The sequence below is a fragment of the Aethalodelphis obliquidens genome, unplaced genomic scaffold (assembly GCF_003676395.1).
Source record: "Aethalodelphis obliquidens isolate GAN/ISIS:26980383/991018 unplaced genomic scaffold, ASM367639v1 scaffold61, whole genome shotgun sequence".
Lineage (NCBI taxonomy): Eukaryota > Metazoa > Chordata > Mammalia > Artiodactyla > Delphinidae > Aethalodelphis > Aethalodelphis obliquidens.
The window spans coordinates 10,638,557-10,653,772 of record NW_020838005.1 but is presented as its reverse complement, the minus strand read 5'-3'; positions in this window follow the sequence as shown (position 1 = coordinate 10,653,772).

Here is a 15,216-nt window from a genome sequence, read left to right as displayed (position 1 = left end):
AAGTTGTCTTGGAGGCAGCCTGTCCCTTGGGTGGCAACTTCTGGACATCTGCTCCCTCTGGCATAAAGTCTTGGGGTAGCTTGGGGTGGGCAAAAGCCATCTCTCAAGAAGAGGGTGGGGAGAGATTCGATTGTAGCAAAGCTATCTCAGGAAAGCGTGGTGATGTCATGTCACCTCTTTCTTCACAATGTATCCTCCATCCAAATATTTGGGAGGCACTGAGGATAGAAGCACTTTATTTTGCTTCTTAGATATTGACCCAAAATCTAACATAACTTGCAATTTATTTTCATGAATACATCAATTCCCCAAAATGTGTATATTGTGTTAAATCCCGTGAGTGCATACCATCTACTTTTTTTTTTTTTTAACTCCAAGTGTTTTTATTTTTTAAATTATTTATTTATTTTTGGCTGCGTTGGGTCTTCGTTGCTGAGCGTGGGCTTTCTCTAGCTGTGGCGAGCGGGGGCTACACTTTGTTGCAGTGCTTGGGCTTCTCATCGTGGTGGCTTCTCTTGTTGTGGAGCACGGGCTGTAGGCGCGCGGCCTTCAGTAGTTGTGGCACGCGGGCTCAGTAGTTGTGGCACACGGACTCTAGAGCACAGGGTCAGTAGTTGTGGTGCATGGGCTTAGTTGCTCCGCAGCTTGTGGGATCTTCCCAGACCAGGGCTTGAACTCGTGTCCCCTGCATTGGCAGGTGGATTCTTAACCACTGCACCACCAGGGAAGTCCCTCCATCTACTTTTTACACATTGTATATTCCTTTCTCTCTCGGCTCTCATGATGGATACTTACATATACTAAACTCTTTTTTCTTGGAACCTTGCTTTTTATCTTCAACTCCTCAGCTCTGTTAGTGGATGCTCTCATGCGTATATCCCTAAAACGAATCTGAGCAAAAATTAGATGTTCCCAACTAAAATTGCATTTCTTCCCTATATATGGCAAACACCCTCTTTCTCAAAGAGGCTTGTTTCCCTTTGAAGAGGGACAGGGCAAAGCACAGCACCTTGAGAGGCATCTTCATGTAACTTGAGTGCCAGCAGCAGGCAGGGGCTACCAGTGGTGGCTTAGAAGATTATTTCATTCATTATGGTGTAATTATTGAGCACTCTTCAAAGACTACAGTGTATATGGATAGTTTTACTTTAGCCCACATTTTATTTAGTTCTTTCCTTTTAAAAATCTTGTTCTTTTTTTTTTAAACTCTTAACATTAAAAGTTCAGTTAACCTAATGAGCAGATAGAGAATTAACTACAGAGCAGAATCTGTCTCCTGAAACAGTCATGTGATGTTTTCTAGAATCAAGTTTACTTTATGTTTTCCACGTGTGATTTTGACAAATTTGATGTATATTTTTCGGGCTAATATACAACCAGTTTAATGATTTATAGTCCCAGCACTACTTTCAAACAGGTGTCAGAAATCTTGCTTTGATCATTTCTAGCTCACAGAGGACAGGGCTAACATTTTCTTCTCACCTTCCCGAGACAGTGTCACCATTAACCATTTACACATTCTAAAACTTAGTTCAGTCACAAAGAGCTAAAATGACAGTGTTTGCCACGGTTAGAGCTTTATGGAGGAGAATGACGTAAGTCAAGTCATCAATGAAAGGGAATAAGAGAATCCAAAACGTGCAAACATAACCCAAAATAGCAAGCGATGGAGGGTGCCTGTGTTCAGCCTTCTACACTGTGCAACCCACCACTTAGCACGTGCATGTGGTCTGTGACTTCTGAAATTCAGGACAGTTTCCTTATCCCCAGGATCATCCTGCACAACTTCTGGGCTGCATGCGCTCCACTTTGGATACCACTGGTTGATTACGTGATGGAATTACCTTACGGAAACATAACAGCTATGCAAAGACATATATATTGCAGGTGAAAAGAGTAAACATGTATAATACTTGACCATATTAACCGTTTGAATAATAAATGTCCAACAAGGAGAGAAAAAATTAGAAAATATAAAAAGAAAATTTTGTGAGATTAAGTAGGACGTTATTTTCAGGGAAAATTAAAATTAGACAGAGATGAAAGGAAAATCAAGATTAGACAAAAACACTGAAAACATTAGATAAACCTAGACATAGCATCTTAAAATTCTGAGCTGTTTTCATAAAAAGATGTCACACAGGTTTTAAGATGGGAAAACAGATACCTTCATAAGGAAAGGTAATTAGATGAGTATCTTTTTAAAAAGGAAAATCTGGTCACAGGGTCATATTAGATAAGGGAATAAAGCGTGTAGGCTTTGAAAGGAAGGGTTATGATCCAAACACCAAACATGAGTACAGTTAATATTCATATTGGAAGACAATAGAAAGGCATATTGGAACATGTGCAAAATTAGACAGCATCCCATCCAGGAACCGTCTCTGTGGAATTCATCTAAGGAAAATGTCTAGCCAAGGGAAAAACACAAAGTAAATAATAAAAACAGCCTTGAAACGAAATTCAGTACATTTTCCAAAAGTTTAGCATTTGGAAATAGTAGTAAGAAAGGGAAGAAAAGTAAAAGTGAACTAAATATCTCCAAACTCTCATCTCAGTGGTAAAAAAGCATATGTTGGGAAAATTGTGAATTATGAAGGTAATTACTAGTAAGTAGGGGTATGTAGCAGAACGTCCAAATTCATAGATGTGAAACCATACAGATAAATGCTTTTTTAAAAATCATTAAGTTAAGGGACCACCAGAAACAATAAAAATAATAAAAATAAGCAGAAAATAAATATGGCATAGAAGTCATAACCCAACATATTAGATATTCTATTTAATGGGAACTCCTTTTTTAAAAGATATGCTCTCAGATTGGGTTCTAGCTATATTCTGCTCAGAAAGAACACAGATAAGATTAATTTTAAAAAAAAGTACAAAATAAAAGGAAGAAAAGAATACAGCATATAAATTTAAAAAATTGAAGCACTGTTGAAAATATTAACTGATGTCTAAGTAAGATCAAAGAAACACAAGGGATAAAGATTCATATTTTTAAAGATAAAGCATAATATTCTCAGAGTAGATGTGCTAGTTGGGAATATTTATTCATTTGGCAGTTTTTGAACATATATAGTGCTCTGATAGACTGAATAATGTCTCCTTCACCAAATCTCTTCACTTCCCAATCCTGGAACCTGAAAATAGGTTACCTGACATGGAAAAGGGGTTTTACAGATGTGATTAATTAAATGAAGGATCTGGGCGGGGGGAGATTATCCTAGATTATCCAGGTGTACCAAGGTAGTCGTAAGGGTCCTTTATAAGAGGGAGGCTGAGAAGGATATAAGATGACAGAAGGAGAGATGGAGGGTGAGAGGAAGGGGAGAGAGAGAGATGCTGGCCTCGAAGATGGAGGAGGGGGCCGCATGTCAAGGAACTCGTCAGCCTCTAGGAGCTTCAAGGAAACCTTCTCCCCTTAGAGTCTCCAGAAGCAATCAGCCCTGCCGACCTCTTGACTGTAGCTCGCTAAAGCTGATTTCTTACTTCTGATTATTGTTAGAAGAAAAAAATGGGGGAAAATGCTAATAATCCTTGACTGATGACGAAGTATTTCTTTATCTGGGTGCTGGTAACACTTGTGTATTTACTTTATAGACCTACGCATAAAGCTATGCATTACGTGCATTTTTTTTCATATTATAATTGATTGTTTTGAAACAGTCTCTGGGTTCTGGGAGTATAGCAAAGACAACAACAGTATGTTTTTCCATCTCTCCAGAAGAACTGACAGAGCAAAGAGATAGCAAAACAAAATATCTACAGACAACGTTAATACCAAACGAGGTGAAAAGGTATTCCCCCAATTCCAAAATCCAGGCAGTTGGTTACAATCCTGTGTGTGGAGGAAAAGAAGAAAAGCAAAGGATCTTCTGTGTGACAGAAGATCAGGAGACCCCAAAAGAACCCAGGGGAATTCAGTGGATACCTCAGAGGGCTGATGAGGGAGGAGCAGCTGACACTGGGGCTTGGCGCCCAGCAGGGAGCGAGTTGAGGCACCCGCAGTGGTGGGAAGGGCTGGGCATGTGGGGCACTCCAGTAACTTGATTCTCAGAGCTGCCCTGCAGAGGCTGCCTTCTGGGACAAGGGCCCCCTCTAGGAGTCCCTGCTGCAAGGGAATTCAAACTAGAACAGACAGAGAGAACAGAGTGAACAAAAGAGAAGGTCAGACCAAAGCTGGGGAGGGAAAGGGAACCGGGATTTCACAGAAAGTGAACCACCATATTGCTGTACAATGTACAGCAGAACCTCTGGGAAAAGCTTTCCTGTACCCTGCTTCGCTATGAAGTTCAGGAAATCTAATTTCACCCAAAAGCGAGAAAAAAAGAAATGTATACATATCAAACCACATGCAAAGCTATTGTAAGAATAAAAAGAATAAAGAACAGAGTAATATCCCTACAGACAAGGGGAAAATGCCAGAAAGACCTGCTCACAAAACAGATCAAAGCTATAACCTGCCATGTTTACACAAACTAAAAGACATTAATAAAAATAATATAAAACATGAAAGAGCAACACACATCAGAACTAGACTGAGTATTGAGGTCCGAGAACTCAAGAAAGAATTAGAAATAACAGAAACTATGTCAGAAGTGAATGCTGACGTTGAAAGAACACAAAACAACAGCAACAACAAAATCATGCCTTAAGACAAGTAGAAAGTAACAGATAGGAAGATGTGAAACGACCATAAAAACTGAAGAAAGAGGTAAAACAATTTAAGAGGAAAATGGGCAAGCTCTTTAAAGTAGACAGGGAAATTAAACATATGGAAAATAGGATAATGAGGATCACAGAAGAAGAAAACCAAAGCAAGAAAATATAATACATACTAAAGCTATAATTTAAAAAATAATTCTGAAGATAAAACAAACAAAAAATTTTTAACTACATATTGACTAAAAAGACTGTGTGCCTGGGAATACTGACTCTGAATAATCAACACCAAAGCATATTCTAGTAAAACTGATGAACTTTAAAAAAAAATTAAAGAAGAAAGAATATGTTTTGGAAGCACTTAGGGAAAAAGAGCATGTGACTTATTATGGAAAAGCATAATTATCATCAGTCTTTTCACTGCAACACTGAGGTTCAGTAGACATATCGATAGAAGTTATAGTGTCCACAAATTAAATGGAAATGTAATTGATGACTGGAGTGCAGAGATAGCATAACACATGTATGAAATGTAATATCATTAGGGAAATTTGATGAATCTGTTACAAGAGTTTGAGTGTAACTTTTGGTTGGTAGAATTAGAAGTAAATTTATTTCTTTCTATTTTTTATCATTTCTAGTACCTGCAACATTTCAGTTAGGCATTACAAGTTATCCTTGAAATGTGTCATCTTGATGACACAAGTTGTTTTTCCTTAAAGGAGGAAAAAAAATGGTCAGACATTTCCAAAGTGGGGCAAACTTTGCTGGATCACTTCTATTCATTTGCCTGCTAATCCAGCACTTCCTAAATCCACTCCAATCTGCCCAAGGTAATGCATATTTTGATGTTTTATATAATACATAGAAAGCAGATAGCTCAGTGTGTACTAAGTAATACAGTATACATTGTTTTCAGCAGCACAACACATAATAAATCTTTCTCCCAGGTACCGCAAAGCACTTCATAAATAATGAATATCTAAGAGCTCTGGGATTAAAATATGTTGTCAGTAAGGTTTTAATGAAAGGGAAAGAGAATTTCACTGAGGTAACATAAGCCTCTCAGAAACATTCATCAAGTTAAGAGTGGAGGCTGAAAACAGGACCCAAGACTCCCATCTCCCCGTACAGACACAGCACAGAAGAGCAAGACGTTTTTCTTAAGGGTTAAATATAAATTCATATTAGGATCACAGGCAAGTGAATTAATTCAGTTCGTGGGAAAGCACTAAGGTAGATCATGAGAGAAATAGGTAACAGAAGAAAAATTAGTTCTGATTATTATAAAGTTTAGGACAGTGTTTACCTGTCTTTTATTCCAGCGTGATTTACTATTTCAGCATTATGGAGTGCAGATAACCCTGGCAACACATGTCATACTGGGGAGTATCTAAAACAGATCATCCCTGGCAGACATTTTCTCCGGTATCTGCCAAAGTGTTCTGTTTACATGAGAGCATCTCTTGTGTGGTATATATTTGTGACCAGTCACCAGAGTAGGAAAAACATAATATAATAGACCTAGATGTGGTCAGGAACAGAGATGCTAGCACCAAAATAATTTCTGCTCATCTAAAAATTCTATTGGTGAACAATACTGAAAAAAGACTGAATTTATATATCACACTTCATCTGGTAATGTAATTGTTCATCGAAGATAATAAAAACAGCAACCGTACAATTACAGTTACCATAGAATCGTCAGCTTACAGAATGCACTCCTCAATAACGGAATATACAATTACCTTATATATGTTAACAGTTTTACAATTAAAAAAAACCCCTTCAAATATGTTTGTTATTTAATGAACTCAAAAGACTAGGATTCTACAGTGCTGATGAACAAAATGGGTAAGATTTGATCAAAAGGCATCGGTTCTCATAATGAAATAAAACAATTGTCTAAATGCAATACTCAATACAAGTAATGTATTCTACCAGGAAAATGAATTTTGCTTAGAGTTCGTTAAAACTTTTTATTGAATATGAAGAAGGAAAAATGGACTTACAGATACACTGGACAATACAACAAGTTGATAACAATAGACTATAAGTGGAGAGTCTCTTATGATTTGTATTTGATATCAATTATTTAAGAACTTCTCCAGGAAAGTTTTGAGTCAGTTTTGACCCATCAAAAACTAGTTTCTGATACCTATCCACATTTGATATCTATGAGAATACATGTACAGAAAGAAATTCCATGCATTGTCACATATTTTTATCTCAACAAATAGATAATCATATATGACATTTGTACCACCGTTGAAAATAAAACCACTTTCATAAAGACATGGACTCTTTCAAATACAGCTAGTTCTCTAACTACAGCTCACCTTTCCTCAAATGATATGGAAGCGTTAAATAACCATACTAATTTATATATCTCCATTTTATTCATAACATATATATGAATGCAAAAGTGCTCACCTAAATATCTGCAGATGAATCAAATAAAATCCCATGATGCTAGAGAATATCAATTTTTGAATGTGTGCATTAAAAATATGGCGCTAAGTACCTACTATTTTCCCCCAATAAGATTTTTCATGTGCAGATTATATCATCACTGACATAGAGATGCAGAATGCATCAGTTTAAACAACAGACAGTCGTCAGTTTTCTATAATCCCTTTACCCCGGGACTGCCTATGGAACCCTAAGTTATGTTTTGGTCAACCTGCTCGTTTCTGTCAACATCTTGGCAACCCTTATTCCATAGTGTAGACAAAGGGAAGATAGAAAATAGAGCCGTCTTGGAACCATCCAATTAAAATGCCTATTGAGAAAGAGCCCCAGTTCTAGTTCCGGCTGCAGCAATTTTAATTGCTCTGGGGCTCCCTCAGATGAAGACTCGAATGGAGGACACCCTGCTATTAATTTTCCAGGGTCTCCTCTGAAAGGTTCTTTAGCCTCTCCTGGCAGGATGGATGTAAGAGCTGAAGTCTGCAGCCGTGCTCTCCCAGTGATCACCGGGAAACACAGAGACAGGATCTCCAGGCAAATGTGCATACGAAGGATAACGACTTCTGAGGTGGTGACACGTTTTATAGAGCCTCTGAGTGGCTCACCTCCAGTCTGTGTGTCAGAATAATTTTGACTGTAAGGGAGAGTAGAAATCATTTCTTTTCGTGTTGAAAGAAGTAGACGTGGACTGTGTATGGCTCTAAAGTGTTAACAATGGAGAGAAAATGGGAAAAGTACTCAATCCCTTAAGGGATACACTTGTGTATGAAATTATAACACAGAGATCCTAATTCACTCATCTCTTATGAAAGAAAATACTCCCAAATCACACAGGTACACTGTCAGTGCTGTCAAATATCAACGAACAATTCATCATCAGTAATCCACACTTTATCTCTCAGGGAGACTGGGAAAGCAGTCCAAAATATCACTGAGTGACCCCAAGGCTACCACAAATAGTTAATGAGGTCTTTGTGGAATCTTTTGAAATTTTGCTCTTAATAGTTGATGCCTTCACTCTTTTTCTGTCTCACCAGACTCTCTTCAGACTCTTGTGACTCCACTTTAATAATCTTTATTATTTCGGGACACAGTGGGAATGAAGACAGCCTTTGTACATGATTTATGAAGTGCATATTACCATAGCAACCATACTGTAATTTTGAAAACAGGCATCTTTGTAAGAAACTGGGTATCTAAAATGAGAAATGACAAAAAGTGGCAGCACCATTTATTTTTTAGCTTATTCTGCTCTCTACAATTGCCTTATTTTATTTACATTTTCAAGTAGTCTGTTCATTTGTACACTTCCCCTAAGTCTGGATTCAGTAAAGTTCTAGCCATTGTCTCTGGATTCATGTGGAAGAATTGGTTCCTGTTTTCTGAGACACCTCTATCTACAGGAGGTTAAATAGTTTTACTAAATACAACTCAGTGGAAAGAGATGAAATCATTAGTCTTTCTTTCCAAGACAATACCCAAATATTAAAAATTAAGGGATGCTTGAAATTATGAAAAGAAAAGCCAGACTACTGATTAAACTGTGTCACAGTGAGGGAATGCTATGTTTTCAGTGAGCGAAGTTGGCAAGAATACTATTAACTAAGTCAAGAGGCAGCACAGTATCCAAAAGCAGCTGAGGCTCACCGGGGAGCCGGGAATTGAGCCACGACAGGATAGAGCCGTGCCATTTGGGACTACAGAACTCTAGAAAGACACAGAGGTCAGGACTTAATGTCCTCCATTAAATAAATAGCGACTGCACTTTCTTGATATGCTGGGCACCTTACAAGCCACAGATGACACAGCAATGAAAAGACGGACAGGGTCCCTGTCTGCAGGGAACTTAGAGTTTGGTAGAGGGGGAAGAGCACTAAACAATCATGCAAATATTTTCTAAATAACTTTGTTATAAGTGACGTGAAGAAAAACAGAAAAATATAATAATGGTGTATTACACCAGGTCCTGAACAAATCTTTTTCTGTATGGCGATACTAAAACAAAGAACAGGAATGTATTGTTTGGTTGTTGTTTGTGGTAAACCTAAGAAAGGGAATCAATGCTTTTGACTTTAGGCTGCTTTCTAGGTATCGAACGTATAACAGTTACCTGTAATTTATCATAAAGAGCTAATTCAGTTGTTTTAAAATTGGTAACGTCTCAGTGAACTGCATGACATCACTGCTGTGCTTGGTGTTTTGCTTTGTTCTTTAGATCAATTGCAGTACATTGTATTTTCCATACAGTGGTCTTCTTTCTTTTTTCATATTCAAACATACATACCCTTCAAGATGAATCTAAAATACTATCTCATTCCTGGAGCTTTTCTTTTCAATGACCTACCATGTAATATGTGTTCATTGTAGAAAATATGAAAATGAGAAAAGTAGACTATTACACTAGTACACATTTAGTGCACTGACTTGTCTGAAGAGGTGTGCAACAAATAAGTGTGTGTGTGTGTGTGTGTGTAATAAGAAAAAGTGGCATTCACACCACCCTTTGTGATTTTGATTTATCATGGTAGGCCTACGGAATCAATAAGCTATGAGTGTTGTCTTTCTATCATAAGTGAGGTAAGCTAGACACCTTCAGCCCAGACATCTGATCATATTCACGGAGGCCCAGCTGAAGGTTGCTTTCAAATTAAGGAGGATGGAAATGAATACAAGATCCAATAAAAAAAGTATGAGTCTTTCTTTAAAACCAGAAGTGCTCTCGATTAAACACTAGATAGAATATTTTGACTTAGAGTGTCCTAATGTTCATGGTGAATATTTTTATAAGAAAATCACCTCTATAAAACAGAAGATGGATTTTTTTTTGCCAGCTCTATGACCTCCCTATTATGGTTCAGATGGATGAAGTTCTTGATTTTTCTTTAAGGGTAACTAATATCATAATTTTATCTACAGAGTAGCTGAAGCTACTGTATTAGCTCATGAATCTAAATATGTAACAAAATATCAGATGGGGAACCTAACAGTTTATAAACTTTTTGCAGAGTGGTTACACTTAAGTTGAGTTTATCATTAATTGTATATGGAATTATTTCTCTATCGGGTCTCAAAAATGAAGTAAAAATGGGCATTGAAGCATACAAGTTTAATGAAGCAAGAATATTTTTGAAAGAAGTATGATTAATTTTGTTGTGAATTTGGAAACTACCAACATTACATTATGGGGAATACTATTTAAAAATAAAATGTAAAATAAAACGACAGAAAGAAGTTCTAATTGTTTTAGTCATTTAAGCCTTAAAATATCCACTAAATTGTTTTAATGTATTAAAGCCCAATATGTATCCATTTTGAACAACTGCCTTTGAATTTTTATTTACATTAAGTAGAGCTGTGAACCCCTGCTTCTGAGTCTTTTACTGTCTGAGCAAATAGTTTTTTTCTCAGAGAATGACCTCTAACATAAAAGATACAGGCAAAACCAAATTTGAACTGAAATAACAGTAGACTAAATATTTATTAAATAGTGGTTTGTTTCTAGTTAAATTGTATGTCTACATAAAATTCTACCTAGTTGAAAATAATGCCTGGTGCATTTGTATGAAATGTGACTCTAAGGTATTTTTGTTTTATTAGGGAAAACCACATTTTCCATACTTTACAAGTTCCCAAATTCAAGTAGTATGCATTAAAAGGCTCTATAATCCCAAGATTTTATGTAAAATATTTATAATGATTTTTTTCCACTTAAAGATATGGAGAGGTTTTTCTCAATGTTGGTCAGAACTTTTTCGTGTACATTTTTAGTAACTCAAATGTCATCCAGTTGTCATGTTTTATTTTTTATTCCATATAGATTTTATTTCATGAAGGCCTAAGTGTAAGCTTCAAATAAAATTGCCCTGTATCTCTACCAACCATAATTTATATGTTTTTTTTAATTAAAGTATAGTTGATTTATAATATTGTGTTAGTTTCAGGTATACAGCAAAGTAATTCAATTATATATATAACTGAAATATATACATATTTTTTTCAGATTACTTTCCATTATAGGTTATTATAAGGTTTGAACATAATTCCCTGTGCTATACAGTAAATCCTTGCTGTTTATTTTATGTACAGTATTTTGTATCTGTTCATCACATACTCCTAATTTGTGCCCTCCCCCTTTGGTAACGATAACTTTGTTTTCTGTCTGTCTGTTTCTGTTTTGTATGAAGATTTATTTGTATTAGTTTTGTTTGTTTGTTTGTTTGTTTTGCGGTACGCAGAGCTCTCACTGCTGTGGCCTCTCCTGTTGCGGAGCACAGGCCCCAGACGCGCAGGCTCAGCAGCCATGGCTCACGGGCCCAGCCGCTCCGCGGCATGTGAGATCCTCCGGGACTGGGACACGAACCCGTGTGCCCTGCATCGTCAGGCGGACTCTCAACCACTGCGCCACCAGGGAAGCCCTGTATTAGTTTTTTTAGATACCACATAAAAGTGGTATCATCTGATATTTGTCTTTCTCTGTCTGACTTACTTCACTAAGTATAATATCCTGTAGGTCCATCCGTGTTGCTGCAAGTGGCAATATTCCATTCTTTTTTCTGGCTCAGTAATATTCCTGTGTGTGTGTGTGCGCGCATGTGTGTGCACCACATCTTCTTAAGCCCATCATCTGTCGATGGGTACTTGGGTTGTTTTCACTTCTTGGCTATTGTAAATACTGCTGCTCTGAACATTGGGGTGCATGTATCTTTTCAAATTATAGTTTTGTCTGGATATATGCTCAGGAGTGGGATTGCTGGATCATATGGTAGCTCTATTTTTAGTTTTTTAAGGAACCGCCATACTGTTCTCCATATTTACATTCCCACCAACAGTGTAGTCAAAAATAGTTACTACTACAAGGACATGTGGCTAACATATTCTCTAAGGCAGTACTGTTTTTTGAGTCTCCTACAGATCAATAGTTTGTTAATGTCATTGTGCAAGGTCAAAATCCATAAGAAGGCCACATGGTACAATCTGGAGATAAACACATTTTGGAACCAGTCAAACCTGGGTGAAAATGTTGGTTCCATCATTTACAAATTGTATGACATTGAGCAAGTTTCAAAGTCTCAATTCCCTAGGGTGTGAAATAAATTAAAAAATAATAACTAACTAACAAAATGGTAGTTGTGAGTTTCAGAACTATTGATACATTTACCTGCTCCCACTCCTAACAAGTATCATTTGTCCAAAAAACATAGTTAGATAGGTAGATACAGTTAAGCATAAGGTTTCCAAAGTTCGTTAATATTGGGTTATTCTTTGAGTATTATTTATACTTTTCTTACAATTTAACTGTATTATAATCATCACAAATATCGTCATTACCACCAATTTGCAATGCCATGCGATCATGAAACCCTAAAAGCTACTTTATAAACAATAACATATCTAGTTCTCAAAACATTACTATGAGTTAGGCATCTGCATTCTTCAGGGAAGTGATATATGTAAAAATCTGAGGTAACTTGCCTATGTGATGCAATTAATAATTAGAGAACCTAGGATTTAAACACAAGTAGGAGCACCCCCAAAGTCTTGCTCTGAGAAGTAAAAATGTTTCCTCTATTTGATATTCAAAGATTATTCTTTGACTGTTTAGAGGTTATGCCAATTGAAAAATAGTTCTCATTTTAAACTATCAAACAGCATTTGGGGCCAAGCTAGATGGTAGATGGTAGGATACAAAGATGGCAAAGTGATCCTTGCCTTAAAGAAAACTTTAGCTGGTAAATCATACATAAAAAAGAAATTCAAGGACATGTTATACACACAGGAAAGAAATCCATATGTGGTATTCTGGTGGGGATTCTAGAAATAGTTGCATTAATGCAGAACAGAATTATTCTGTTTATTGAAAGTTTATTATATTTATAGATTTTCTAGTAGGAAAGATTCTTTCATTTATGTTTATTAAAACAGCTTTGGTATTTCCATGGAATTACTCTTTCAGAATAATAACAGAAATTAAAAATATTCACTTTCAGTAGCCATATGGGTAATTTCATTAAAATTTTATTATATGTACATATTTTAAATTTTTTCTACTGTGAATGCAAATATAAAAATAATATACATATTTGACTTTGTGTCAAACACAGAATATTTGCATATCAATATTAAATATCCAATGTAAACTAAAAATGCAAAATAAATACATTAAAGCAATACTTCAGAACTTTAAAAAAGATTTGCTGAAATAATTTTTCACTACACATGTTCAAGAACTAGCATGTAAAATACCATCATCATAATCAGGAATGAATTATTGGTATATAGTGAACTGATAGAATAACACAAACTTCACTTGGGGCAATCAGAGTAACTTTCTCCTGAAATGTGGTACATGGTTCTTTGTAGGAAATCTCCCCAAATTAAAATTTAATATAACTTATTTTTAAGTCACAACAATAGCATATATGCCTAAAATTTGAATAAAACAAAAGTAGACATAATTAAGATCATGACAGAAAAAAAAAGACATGGAAAGATTGGAGAACTAGATCAATTGTGTAAATATTCACTGGGAAATTTTAATAAGTAGGTGTGATTGTTCATAAAATTATATAATAATTGACACTGTCTCAGTAGGCTGGTGTAAATACTTCAATCTATTTTTTACATAATTGCAAAAAACTGATCAATAACTCTTTCAAACTTACTGTACTGTACTGTAAGAGAGAAAGATTGATGGTATCAGAAGGTCGCTTCTGGGAAAGAAAAAGAAACACTGAGAAATGACTACTATCTAGCAAAACTTGAAAATAAAAATTAGTCTCTCAAGCATGTTTTATTTTTCATACTGTTGAGATCAGTCATTTGTGGTATCTCTCAGTCTAGTCACAGAAAAATTACTAACAGTTTATTATAAATATCTTCAAAGGATCACTATTTTATGGCCATGATATATCGAAGTCATTTGTTGGTTATCTCTCCATATACCAAGGCAGCTGCATAACAACATCTTTGTGGTGACCGATGGGCATAACTTTTATACCATGGAAGCTAACACTGACACCAACCAACTACATCCTGAAGAATTGCCTGTATGCTTAAATGAGGATGCAATCAGCAGGTCTAGTATTATGTCACATGGGTGCTTTAAATTGTTTACTTTAATTTTGTCTCTTTAACTAGCAAAGCCAGACACGTATTCACATATATTCACAAAAGAACATAAATATAAGCCATGCCAATAATTAGGCAAATTGATCGTTTTTTTAAGTAATTACTGATTTCAGTAACATGAACCTAAAACTTGAGGTACAATTAAAAGTTTGTAAGGTGAACTGGGCCATAAAGTTGGGAAACTTGCATAAAGCATAAAGTGTTTGAAGCAAGCAGGAAAGAACATTCCAAACAAGAAGACAAACTGCACATGTTTGAGGAACTTGAAGTATTTCCTTATAGTTGAAGAGTAAATTTAGGGAAAAGATAAAAGAAGGATAGGGAGGTACCACATTGTATAATGGTTTGGTATGCCACTGTGAATTCCAGTGGAAAGATTATAACGGTGACATTGTGAATAATAAATTGGTAGATAAACATATGGGGCAGGGAAATGGTTTTTGTGGTTAGTTTGAGATTCAATACAAAAATAATGGTAGCATTACAACCAAAGGGCCTATCTTTGCTTCTTCCAAAAGTATATACTTACAAAGGTAAAGATTAGAGAATAAATGTCAGCAAATCCTGAGAACTTGGGTTAACTCCAAGGTATATCTAGGAAGTACCAGGTACACCAGAAGAGTAAAGCGCTAAGGCAGGAGAGTAAAGAGATTAAAGGAGTTAACACTCTATGTTGTCAAATATTGTAGAGGTTGACGCAATAAAGATTAAACTGATAGCAGTTATCTATGGGCTTTTTAATGTTACGTGTCTAAGTTCATACTGCTTGCTGCATGACAGGCCAACAAATGGAGAGAGGAGGTGTTGGGGCAAGGAATAATGACTTTACTTGGAAAGCCAGCAGACATAGAAGATGGTGGACTAGTGTCCCAAAGAACCATCTTGCCCGCGTTTGGGTGCTCGTTTCTTTTATAGAACAAAGAGGGGGGAAGTGAGGAGGGTAAAGTAAAAAGG